Here is a 13460-nt window from a genome sequence, read left to right as displayed (position 1 = left end):
CAGAGCTACCTTGGAGCTGATGTTGGTATGGCGAGAGACTTTAACTGTGTGGTGGATGGTATGTTAGACTGATCCTCACCTCAACCAAACCCAGTATGACATCAGCGCTCAAACACGCCAGGGTGAGTATGGGCCTGGTGGATATATGGCACATGCAACATCCACAGACACTCAGGTACACCTGCTACACCCAAGTGACAGGTACATATAGTAGACTGGATTACCTTTTCACACAAGCTGAAGTGATACAGTGAGTGCGTAGTGGACTCAGTCTACTTGGCCCACTTCATATCTGACCACTCACCCTTGTTGATTAAAGCATGTGGCCTAGAATATCACTCTGTCGGGTCAAGTTGGAGGCGCTGGGAGATCCAGTCTTTCAGGATGGGTTGACAGAGGCCACTGACCAAAATATTGAGTGTAATTGGGGTAGCACAAGTAACCGGGCTGTGGTATGGGACACCATGAAAATGATCATCTGAGGTGAGTGTATGACAGTTTCTACGGGAGGATGGCAGATGTTGGAAAGAGACTTGACACATAGTGAGGAAGCATTGGCAGCCCTTGAGTGAGCACTGGCAGCTAACCCAGAGACCCTGAGAGAATGGGACTAAGCAAGTCGCAAGGTGTGTGCGCGATGAGACCAACTTGAAAATGATGCCCGGCACACTAGTCGCATGACATTCTATGTGGAAATGGGAAGGAATGGGGCCATTTCTGGCAAGGCTGATAAAGTCTGAAACCTCAATGCAACCCATACTGGCTCTGAAGGCTTGAACAGGGAACATAGATTATACTCAGCAGGTAATTAATGAGGTCTTTGTGGATCACTTGAGAGTGGTGTATGCAGCGCCCCCCAAGCGGACATGCAGCTACTTTCTGACTATTTGGTGGAGCTGCCCTTGCCGTGGCTATCCTTGGATAAGTGCGAGTACCTAGGAGCCCCTTTAACTAAACAAAAACTTATAAGTGCAGTGGACATGCAAAAAACTGCAAAGTCCCCAGTAGGGGGCAGGCTACCAGCGGGATTTTATAAAACCTTCTTAGGACCCGTGGTAGATATATTGCTGCCTGTCTATACTGAAGTGCTAGAAAGAGGGGTGCTACTGTATGCAGTGATGGAAGCCCTTATTGTACTCATACCGAAACCAGGGAGAGACCCCATGGAGGCAAGCTCCTAGCACCTGCTTTCCATGCTAAATGTGAATAAGAAGATCCTCAGCCATTCGCAGGTGGCAAGACTGCTACCGCACCTTCTGCAACTGATCCATGTGGATCAGTCAAGAGTTATGCTGCGCTGGAACACGTTATGTAACCTCTGCTGCTTGACACATGTCCTATATGAACCCAATCTGCATGATGATCCATATGCACTTGCCTTCCTAGCTATAGAACAGTCCTTTAACTCTGCTGGGACTATGTCTGGCAGGTATTGGACAGGGTAGGGCTGGGCCATAATTACAAAAAGTTGATAAAATTACTTTACGAAAGATCGATAGCAAAGGTCCACATTGGACAGTATGTCTTGACCAAAATATTATTACAGAAGGGCACCTGACAGGGTTGTCCGCTAGCCCCCTGATCTTTGCGCTTGCAAGGGAGTCCCTGGTGTGCCGCCTCTATCAGATTTTGCCTGGGTGGGACATACGGGTGGATTGTAGAGAGTATGTGGTCTCACTGTATGCAGATGGTGCGATGGTCTACTTGTGTCAGCCTGACATCTCAGTCCCAATCTTACTCAATGTTATGCACAAATTTGGAGACCTCTTTGGCCTCCAAGTTAATTGTGCCAAGTTGAACCGGTGTCTGTTGGGGCTGCTGAGGGGGTTGCCTGTAGAGCATCGGCCTGAGTTAGGGCTGCCCTGGACGGTGGATAGTGTCACATATCTCGGTATATATGTAGCCCACCGAGTGCAGCAGATGCATGACCTAAATCTGGGTAGGGTGATCCGTAATCTACACTCCTCAATAGAGTTCTGGAATACACTGAAATTGTCTCTGACGGGAAAAATAGCTCTCATTAAGATGGTGGTGCTGCCCAGGTGCCTATATATACTTCAAAAAACTATGTACTACATTGTGCAGCACACATAGAAAGAGGAAAATGCCTCTCTGGGTTGTTTTTGTGCAGGAAGGCATTCCTCCTTGCACAAAAACAATCCCGCCTACAACGCAGGATCCCTTGCGCCATGGTGCAAGGTTGCCTACATTGGCGCTAAGCAGCATTTTATGTGCCAGGGCAAGGGGAAAGGACAGAAATGCACTATATCTTATAAATACATTGCAATTCTGCCCTTTCCCTGTGGTGCAGGGCATTTCAGCAAGGTCACTTGCTGTGCTGCCCTGCACCACTGTGTTTGTAAATATGCCCCCTAGAGCTTTACTGTGCAGGAAACCACTAACTTCTGCTCTACAAGTACTTGGATGTCACTCACTAACAGGATGCTAGGCTTTAAGGCAATAGGGATACACCCGAGGTGCTACTCATAATATTATTCATGACTAGTAGCTTCTAATCTAGATCATGACACAACAAGAGGTTGGTGACATCTTATCTACAGTTGCAGTGTAGAGATAATTTTTACTTGCACCCCAGTGAGGCGAATACTCATTACCAAGTGTAAAAAACGTGTTCTCACACAACTTCCCTGAGGTCTTCATGAGTGTAAAAGAGGTGTTTGAATACTGCCAAGATAAATAAAGTGTAATCTACTTCAAATGGGGGTTCCACTGTATGTAACTTTTAAAGTTGCAGGGTACTTCAAAAGATTTAGTTATAGCCGGAAATATTGTATCATATTCCTTACTAGTCCCCTGTGCTACTTTATTTTCTCCCTCCCTAAAGAAATGTAATCAACTGAGAGTCTCCCCTTTGACTTGGAAGAGCTCCGTGCATCTGTATACGGTAAGGGCAGGTCAGGATAAGTTAGCTGCCTCTCTTCAAACGTACGGAATATATGCCAGGAATGAGGAAAATACTTGAAAAATGCCAGCTGATAAAAGTGCGCAAAATTATAAAAGTGCGGTTCTTGCGACTTCAGAATTTCATATCTTTAAGAAGTTGACCAACTTTTATTTTTATAAATGCGGGCTGCTTCAGCTAACCCCACCCCAACCCAAAGCTGTGTTGCCAGGTTCAGCACACCTCCCTGAGTCTAACTGCCCAATCTCACTGCCTTCCCTGGGGCAATCACCCATCCCCCAGCTCTAGGGTAAATCCCAGAAGCGATCCAGATGCTGCCTGCCTCACCCCATACCAAGGGGCATATTTATACTCTGTTTGCGCCGAATGTGCGTCAAAATTTTTGACGCACAATCGGCGCAAACCCTGCCCCATATTTATACTTTGACGTCCGACCCCGCGGGCGTCAAAGTTCCACAATGTGCGTCATTTTTTGGAAGGGGGAACCAGCCTTGCGTTAATTATATGCAAGGTAGGCGTTCCCTTCCAAAAAATGACTTTAAGGCCTGTGCGCCTTTTTTATACTGTGACGTCATTTTGACGCACAGGAGGGGGCAGGCCTTAAAAAACGGCGCCCAGCCTGATGGGCGCCATTTTTTAACGCCTGGGTCAGGGCAGGCGTTAAGGGACCTGTGGGCTCAGAAGGAGCCCAGAGGTGCCCTCCCATGCCCCCAGGGACACCCCCTGCCACCCTTGCCCACCCCAGGAGGACACCCAAGGATGGAGGGACCCATCCCAGGGAAGTTAAGGAAAGTTTTTTTTTCCGTATTTTTTTTGTGGCATAGGGGGGCCTGATTTGTGCCCCCCTACATGCCACTATGCCCAATGACCATGCCCAGGGGATATAAGTCCCCTGGGCATGGCCATTGGGCAAGGGGGCATGACTCCTGTCTTTGCTAAGACAGGAGTCATTTCAATGGGGGTTGGGCGTAAAAAAAAATGGCGCAAATCGGGTTGAGGCCTGAATTTTGCCTCAGACCTGACTTGCCCCATTTTTTGACGCCCAAGCTCCATTTTCCCCTACGCCGGCGCAGCCTGGTGTGAGTCATTTTTTTGACGCACACCAGTCCGCAGCACCGGCTAACGTCATTCAATAAATAAGGCGCCCGCATGGCGGTTTGGAATGGCGTTAGCCGGCGGTAACATTTTTGACGCACAACTGCGTTGGTGCAGTTGTGCGTCAAAAAGTATAAATATGGGCCCAAGTTTTTCTGGTAATCTCACTCCAGCAACAGGCAAACTCTCTCTCACTAGGTTCACTACTCATCCCACTGCCCACCTGTACCACCTACAAAGAAAATTCATTTGCACCCTTCACAATTTTACCTTGTCCAGGCGGGATGCATTGACTTCAGGACATGTGCAGAGTCAACTACTGAATGTACCAGATGAAAACAACTTGGATTTCTCTGATTTTTTATACACTTTCCAATCATCTTCACCGAAACTAATTAACATCTTAAGGTTGTTTGAAACTCATGACAGAACATATTTTTACTACACCACTCCCCTTTTTGAACCACTTTGAATTTCCAGCTAATTCAAATTCTTGTTATGCCAAGCAATAATCAATTCTATGTTAAACTTTCAGTAATGGGGACATGCAAAAACAACTGAAAGCTCAAGCTGCCTAGTGTCTGCCAGCCAAATACTACCAAAATAAACTTTAGCAAGCATTGATAAAGCTATCTGCTTTGTACTTGGATCTAGTTTTGTGACTTGCAAATACAACATTTTAGGTTTGATCCAGCATCTAACAAGCCTGTTCCCCCAACTGTAGTATCAAAGTGAAAATCACAGCATTGCTCTGGAAAATACCTGAAGTTGGTGATATTTGAGGTGCAAAAACCACTGCATATCGCTGTGCACCCTCACATACTCTGCAGTGATTAAAACTTGTAATCACTGCAGAGTATGCAAGGGCACTGACTTCTCTATGCAATGCTTTTTAAAGTGTAGAAACACCTACATTTAACTTGGCGCCCTTACATGCAGTGCAGTGATCAAATGTTTTAATTACTGCAGAGTCTGAAAGAGCGCTGAGTGGCATGCAATTATTTCTAAACTTTAGAAACCACTGCATAATTTTTCATTCCGCCAGCAGAGTGGCAGAATTTGATTTTATTGGTAATACCGCATTACAAGAGAAATTCAAAATTATCACAATTACTCTCACAATAACTCTGACTCCGCTGGCGGAATTAAAAATTCCACCCTGGCCTAGAAATGTCATCATTCCTCTGGCTGATAGGTATATATATATAGATATATATATATATATATATATATATATATATAGAGAGAGAGAGAGAGAGATTTTCCCTGGGCTAGTCCATCTACTCCTTTTTCTGCTCTCCTCTGGTTGCACAGTTCCTTCTAAATCTGTTGAGTGAAAAGCAATGGGAGAGGGAGGGAGCCAGAAGAAGAACCATCTCGGACACCCGCTTTAATGACCTAGGGTAAACAGACTGTATTTAACATCAACTCAAGTAAGCCACACTACAGAAAGCTGGTCATAAAACACCAGACCTTGATTCTGATTCTGCTCATCCCAGACAGACCATTTGACAGGGAGTTAAGAATTCGAGAAGGCCTTGAAATCCATGTCACATAACTGGAGATCTGTCGTTAAACATGCCACGGAAGTAGCAGAAGCCATCCTATCTCATGAGCTCAACATGCTACCCCTGACCGAAAAATGGCTGAACCACTCTTCCTCACCTTTAATAGATATTCTAGCCCCTCCTAAGTATACCATCTTAAGTCTTGATCCCTTTGGGAAAGTAGGTGGTGGGATTGCATGCATCCACCGTACATCCTTGAAGGTTTTTACCCTTCCAAACGAATACATTATTCTCCTCTGAGCACATGTAGGCTGTGGAAATCTTTGCAGCAGAAAGATCCTTAGCAAATTTGCACTGAGTCTACCGTCTGCATGGAGACAACAATTTGGTCACCAAGATACTCAGTGAAAATATTACAGTCACTCTTTACAACACCCTAATGCCATATTTCTCTGGGACTTCAATCTTTGGGGAATTAAATGGACGAGATACATGTTAACATTCTAAAGAGCTTCCTCACCTGTCATACAGTTCATCATCTGCTAAAGAATTGATTACCTACCTTAACGCACTCAATTGCAAACCTGCTATTATCGAGTCAACACAGTCCCTCAGATAATACTGAATAAGAAACTCAACATGCAAGCACACATCAGTGCAGCCACAAGAGGAGCTTCAATCCAAATGATCTACTTCTGGAAGGTAAAACAATATATACCACCTAACAAGATAGCAGTCTAGTCTCTAGTCATGTCAAGACTGCAAAACGGGTGTGCAACCTTAATACGTCAGCCGAAGGCAGTAATGGCACCACTTAAGGTGACCCTCAATGCAGCAGCAATATTGATTACAGGTTCGAGGAATTTTGTCCACATCTGCCCATCTCTTAAATTGTTCCACTGGCTCCCTTTTGATGCCAAGACTCAGCTGAAAATAGCCTGCTTGACGCACAAATCCATACACCATAAGACACCTTTATATCTGGTGGAGAAGCTCACAATATCAGAAAGCAGCAACTCCCTTTGAGTTGTTAGCTCTTTCCTGCTGGAACCCACAAGATTCAGAAGAAAGATGACCAAGGACAGTTCCTTCTCAGGGTCTCTTCCTCCAGAAACACCCTTCAACCTCAGCCTCCACGAAAAAAGTCAATTTGATCTTAATTAACAGATTTGTTACATAAAATCTCCATTTCAGGATCAGCCCTGATCATTTGGACACCAGAGACTCAGGGATGGTCAGACAGAAGAAGCATTTGCGCTATATACATAGCAATGCAAGTTGTTGTCTCCTCAACCAATGTGGAATGGGCCAGTATATAGTCAGTTGTTCCTTTATCATATTCTACGGCTTGTTATCTGTGTTGTACCTGGATGGGGATTTCAGCACTCTGATATTTTTGGGTCTTTTTCGCACTTTATAAAACTCTCTAAATAAATAACTAAAACAAGAAGAAACACCATAGAGGCAAAGTAAAAGGAAAAGTAAGGTAGCAATAGAGATGAGTTAGAAAGATAGGTGAACTAGGGAGAGGTATAAGGTAATGGCAGAAAGGTAAGTTAGCCAGAAGGAAATCTAGAGAAAGGTTGAAGGAGGAAGATGTAGGTAGAGTAAGAGAAGAAGACTTTAGATACAGATAAAGTGAGCTAGAGACAGGGAGAAGGAAATGTAGAAAGGTGATGTGGTAGAAAGTGAGATAAGTTAAAAGGAGGTAACGAGAGAGAGGCATAGGTTGACAGATAGAGTGACTCCAGGTAGTAAGAGGAATGAGGTAGAGAGCTGTGAAGTTCAAAGAGGGAAAAAAGGAGAAGCAGCATGGAAAGTCAGGTCTTGCAGAGTGCGTTGTGTGGCATAGGTTGAGAGAGGTAAAGTGTAGGAGGAGATAGGGTGTAGAGTGAAACTGAGACAGGCAAAGTAGCAAAAGAGGTAAGGCTGATAGGTAGAGCAAGATAGAGGGTGAGCCAGAGAGAGGAGTGTGAGCTAGAGAGAGAGGAAGAGACAGTGAGGTGTTGTAAAGAGATGTAACAAGATATATTAAGAGAGAGGTAGAGAGAGAGGTGTGGTGGAGGGTGAGTTGAAATGCAGAACTAGGTAAGGAAATAGATGTTTGTGTGAAAGACAGCGAGGGGTACAGATAAAGAAAAGAGGTAAGGAAATAGAGGAAGTGAAAAAGTAAAGTAGTAAGAGGAGTGAGGTAGAGGGAACTGAGGGGGTGGAGAAGAGTAGTTGCAAGTGAATGATGAGGTAAGTGAAGAGGCTAGGTTGTAAAACAGTGGTTACAAATATCCAGTAAACTCTGGGTCCAATGCAAATTGGTACATAAAGCACAAATGTTGCATTTTATTTAACTATTTGGGTGGGTAAACCTCATAATAGGTGTTATTTATCAGCCCCGATAAATAATGTACTACAAGAAATGAGCATTTATCGAGAATGATAGATAATGTATCCCCCATTGGGCCAAATGAGGGCATACAAGTATTTTATGCATGACTAGGTGTAAAATTAAAAGTATTCAGGGGCATATTTATACTCCGTTTGCGCCGAAATTGCGTCGTTTTTTTTTACCCAATTTTGACGCAAAACTAACTCCATATTTATACTTTGGCGCTAGACGCGTCTAGCGCCAAAGTCCATGGAGTTAGCGTCATTTTTTAGCGTGGACACTTACTTTGCGTTAATTATATGCAAGGTAGGCGTTCCCGTCTAAAAAATCGACTCCGAGGCATGTGCGTGGGATTTATACTCCCGGGCAAAAATCACGCCCGGGAGTGGGCGGGTCAAAAAAAATGACGTACGGCCGCTTTTGCGCCGTTGTTTAGCACCTGCAAAAGGCAGGCGTTAAGGGACCTGTGGGCTCTGAAGGAGCCCAGAGGTGCCCCCCCATGCCCCCAAGGACACCCCCTGTCACCCATGCCCACCCCAGGAGGACACCCAAGGCTGGAGGGACCCATCCCAGGGACATTAAGGTAAGTTCATGTAAGTGTTTTTTTTTTTTTTTTTGGTGGCATAGGGGGGCCTGATTTGTACCCCCCTGCATGCCACTATGCCCAATGACCATGCCCAGGGGACAGAAGTCCCCTGGGCATGGCCATTGGGCAAGGGGGCATGACTCCTGTCTTTGCTAAGACAGGAGTCATTTCTATGGGGGTTGGGAGTGGAAAAAAATGGCGCAAATCGGGTTGAGGCGAAAAAATTGCCTCAACCTGACTTGCCCCATTTCTTGACGCCCAAGCTCCATATCCCCCTACGCCGGCGCTGCCTGGTGTATCCCGTTTTTTTTAACGCACACCAGACGGCGCCGGCGGCTAACTCCGGCTAACGTCATTCAATAAATACGGCGCCCACATGGTGCTTCAGAATGGCGTTAGCCGGCGCTAATTTTTTTGACGCAAAACTGCGTTGGCGCAGTTTTGCGTCAAAAAGTATAAATATGGGCCTCAGTTTTCTTATACTCGTCGTTATTCAGATAGGGCTTTCGACTGTCCCAGTCCCTTTACCAGGGGGTCCTGCCAAATCCCCATTTTACAGTTAGCCATAATTAGTATTTAATTTTGAAATTTTCAGCCCACCTGGGGATTATTTATTAAGGCTTTGCTCATGATATAACGTGACACAAATGTACACTAAGCATAAATCAATTTACCTATCTGTGTAAAAATCTCTGGCTGAGGACCAAAACTGAAATTATAATAAAGGTTTCACCCTTTACAACGATGTGATAACGTTTACACCTTTGTTATGTTTCAGCAGGTCAAACCTGCCCCAATCTAACAATGGAAAAAAGGTACGATATTTACATAAACTGTGGATTTTGGTAGGTAATTATGAAAATATACATGTTACTTCTCCAACATTTTCTAATCTCAATGCACGTACTCAGTGCAAGGTAAAGCTAAATTCCGAACGTAGGCCAGTCGTATTTTACCAGGTGTGAGAAATGGCTTCAGCTCTCAGTCAGGCATTTGTTAACTATTTCTCAGTGGATTACAGTAGCCTCACAAGATTACAGTTGCCCCTACATATGAACGATTTTTTTTATCAACTACATGCAAACCTCATCTTAATCCCAGGCCATTAACGTACAAAATCAGAAACAATGTTTGGTACCGAAGAGTAAAATAAGTAAACTTAAAAACATAAAATATAAAAACGAGAAAAGCAACAAGGATATTTGATTATCCTGCAGATTTGTAAAATGAGAAGCCCACAATCGAGCCCTCAGTCCTCATTCGAAAGGTACAAAATAAAGGCTAACAATTGTGTTGAAGAAAAGCATTGTGGAGAAACTGGCGCTGAAGTAAGGACATTCATGGAGCTAAAAGCTGGCACTTTCTCGAGTTATTTAAACTAATTGAAGTATGGAACAATACACTGATTCTCTGTTAGAATAAACTGCCTGCCAGAGAGTAATGATGAAGCTAAATGGTGTGTAACAAAGAACACATTGTAAAACTAAAGAAAAGGCGAGGTGGCTGGGTCCACTGCAATCCCCATGCTATTGTTTTTGGAGCAAAGCAGAAATGAATGGTACTGTATGGAGTTTAACATGAATCTGGTGCGTAGAGGCACATGATATTCATACATGTGTAGCACATAACCAGAATCTTACATTTGAATGTGCCCTTGTGGTGTATGACTGCAACAAAGTACTGTCTGTAGAGAGCCACCCGTCCTCTCCTATTGTTTGTATCTGGTTCCGCGTGTCCGGATAGAACGCGGAACCGAGATGGTTAAATAAAGTAGGGGCTGCGCTGACGCAGTTTTCCCGAGACCACAAAGAGAGTGTACGTGTCTCATTCATCTCTGGTCGCCGGAGCAGCCCTTTTGGGCATATTACACTGTCCAGTTGCTTCTGTTGGTGACCCTTTTCCTGAGCCAACTCAGTGCCACATCCGGTTCTCAAAAACAAAAATAAAATAGAATGCCAGCGGGAAGGTGTAGGAAGGCACTATCTTTTTGGTTCATCAGTTGTAATTTTGGCGCACTACACACACACATTTCCACCATAATGTAAGCATGTGCACATTTTCTAAAGCATAAGTTTTGCACTGGGAGGGGACCCTTCCAGTTCAAAAAATGTCCTTCGATACTTTTCACTCTTGGTATGTGTGCTCTACAATGCAGCACACATGGAAAGTTGGTAAAATTAAAAAAAATGAAAACATTTTTCCTCATTACACCTGCCCCATGGAGGCATAAGGTTTTAGCATTAACTCTGTCTTTAAATATTAGTAGATACAAATTTACATCAAAACCAGTGGTTGATTGCAAGAGAATACCCATGTACCACCTTTGGAACTCCCCATGTTAAAAGTGTTGCAAAGTAGTGCATAGCGCATCTTTGCGATTTTTCCTTGATCAAATCCTGGAAAGTAAATCCCACCCCAACATATCGCACCAGGGTTACATCACAAAAGTGATGCAACCCAGGCACAAAGCGCTAGTAAATATGGGTTCGTTTGTGGTAATATTTAAGTTCATAGCTGGCAAAGGTATGCTATGCAGCCCGCATTTTAAGTAAAGGCAGGACCTACCAAGTTCTTTATCTTTCAAATTGGATAAAAATTGAGGTCTGGTAATTTAGGAAGCAGCAGGTGCTGTTAACAGTGATTGCAGTCACTATAGGAAAAGAGTATTCTATGTATCTATTTTAAATGTACACTAGGATTGCCAACAAAACCACTAAGCACACAGGCACAGATTTATGAAGGCCTTGCATTGCCGTTGTGTCACGTAAGGAGGTGCAAGGCAATGCAAGGGCTTCAGTGAGACTTTTTAAGCCATGCAAATCCACCTTGCTTGGCTCTGTGTAGCTTAGAAAATCTGGAGTAATGCAAGGCAGCACAAGCACTGCCTTGCGCCACTCTTCCCTGGGAAGACATTCCATGGATGGAGAGTGGGTGTTTCCATGCTCCACCTATGGATTATGGCGCATTCCCAGATTTATTAAGACTAGTAAATCTGAGAATACGTAAAAATGTTCTACCTTCGCAGATGAGGTGTAACAAGGAGAAATATTTTTCTCAGAGGATTGTTTTTGTGCAGAAAGGTGTTCTTTCCTGCCCTAAAACAATTCTGCCTGTAGTGCAGGCACCCATGCACCATGGACCATGGTGCTAGGGTGCCTGTGTGGGCTGAACATTACCCTTCCAAATGATCATCTTTGTGGATTATTTTTGTTTGATCTCTGCCTAAATGATGTCTCACTTTTTTATTTGACATTTTGTGTTATCTATCGGGTGAAATATAATCCGTAAATGTAAATGAAATGAAATTAAAAATGTGTCTGTTTTCTGCAGCACTTGACTTTCAGAACCACGCAGTTAACCAGTTGTATAGTTATGATGTACTGCGGTAGGGTATTGGGAGAGTGTGTCCATTTTATTGAAGTGCCCTCTAGTGTAGCATTGATAGAAAAAACATGTTTTATTAAGAGGTTTATTCACTCAGTCAAACACTATTATGCAGTTGGCAGAATATATCCAATGGTCATAGGCCTAATTTTCACACACCCTAGAAATATAAAGGGCAGCACCAAATCATGTGCAAATGTTTAACCCCTTCACTGCCAGGCCTTTTCCCCCTCAGGTGCCAGGCCTATTTTTGGCTATTTGGGATAGTTCATGCTTAGGCCCTCATACCTTTTGGTCCACATAAGCTATCCACGCCAAATGTGTGTCCTCTCTTCCCAACATCTTAGGGATTCCATAGGTACCCAGAGTTAGTGGGTTCCCCTGGAGGAGACCATGAAATTAGCCAAATTACAGCGTTTTTGTTTTGTTTTTTTTAAATGGGAAAAAGGGCTGCAGAAGAAGGCTTGTGATTTCTTTCACTGAAAACGGCATCAACAAAGGGTTTGCGGTGCTACAATCACCATCTTCCCAGATTTCAGATTTTCAGAAACAGGCAGACGTGAATCAGAAAACTACATTTTTCAACACAATTTTGGCATTTTACTGGTACATACCCCATTTTTACTATTTTTAAGCTTTTAGCCTCCTTCCAGTTAGTGACAGAAATGGGTGTGAAACCAATGCTGGATCCTAGACAGCTAAACCTTTTTGAAAAGTAGACAAAATTCTGAATTCGGCCTTTTGGTCATTTGTGTAGATCCTACAAGAGTTTCCTACAGAAAGTAACAGCAAATATAAAAAAATATTGAAATTGAGGCTAAAAAAGAGCCATTTCTGTCCATGTTTTCTTTTATAACTTTTTCCATTTATGGCAGATTTTTTAAAGCAATTCACTCTTACGTCTGCGGGGATATATAGGGCTTGTAGGTTCATCAAGAACCCTAGGTACCCAGAGCCAATAAAGGAGCTGCACCTTGCAATGGGTTTTCATTGTATACCGAGTATACAGCAATTCATTTGCTGAAATATGAAGAGTGAAATATAGGTAAAAAAGGAAACCTTTGTATTTCCAAAATGGGCACAGGATAAGGTGCTGAGAAGCAGTGGTTATCTGCACCTCTCTGAATTCTGGGGTCCCCATACCAGCATTTAAATTACAGGGCATTTCTCAAATACACATCTTTTTTACACACTGTCTTACATTTGGAAGGAAAAATGCGGAGAAAGACAAGGGGCAATAACACTGCATACCTCATTGTGTGGGTAGGCCTAATGCCCGCAACAGGAATCGCAACATGGACACATCACATTTTCCCAAAGAAAACTGACCTGTTTTGTGCCTAGCTGCAGATTTTGGCCTCTAGCTCATCCGGCACCTAAGAAAACCTAGTAAACCTGGACATTTCTGATAACTAGACATCTAGGGGAACCCAGGATGGGGTAACTTGTGGCACTCTCACCACCATGTTCTGTTACCCAGAATCCTTTGCAAACCTTAAAATTTGGCAACAAACATACTTTTTCCTCACATTTCAGTGATAGAAAGTTCTGGAATCTGGGAGGAGCTGTAGATTTTGGCCT

The sequence above is a fragment of the Pleurodeles waltl genome, chromosome 5 (genome assembly GCF_031143425.1).
Source record: "Pleurodeles waltl isolate 20211129_DDA chromosome 5, aPleWal1.hap1.20221129, whole genome shotgun sequence".
Lineage (NCBI taxonomy): Eukaryota > Metazoa > Chordata > Amphibia > Caudata > Salamandridae > Pleurodeles > Pleurodeles waltl.
Note: the sequence above shows the minus strand (reverse complement) of the source record.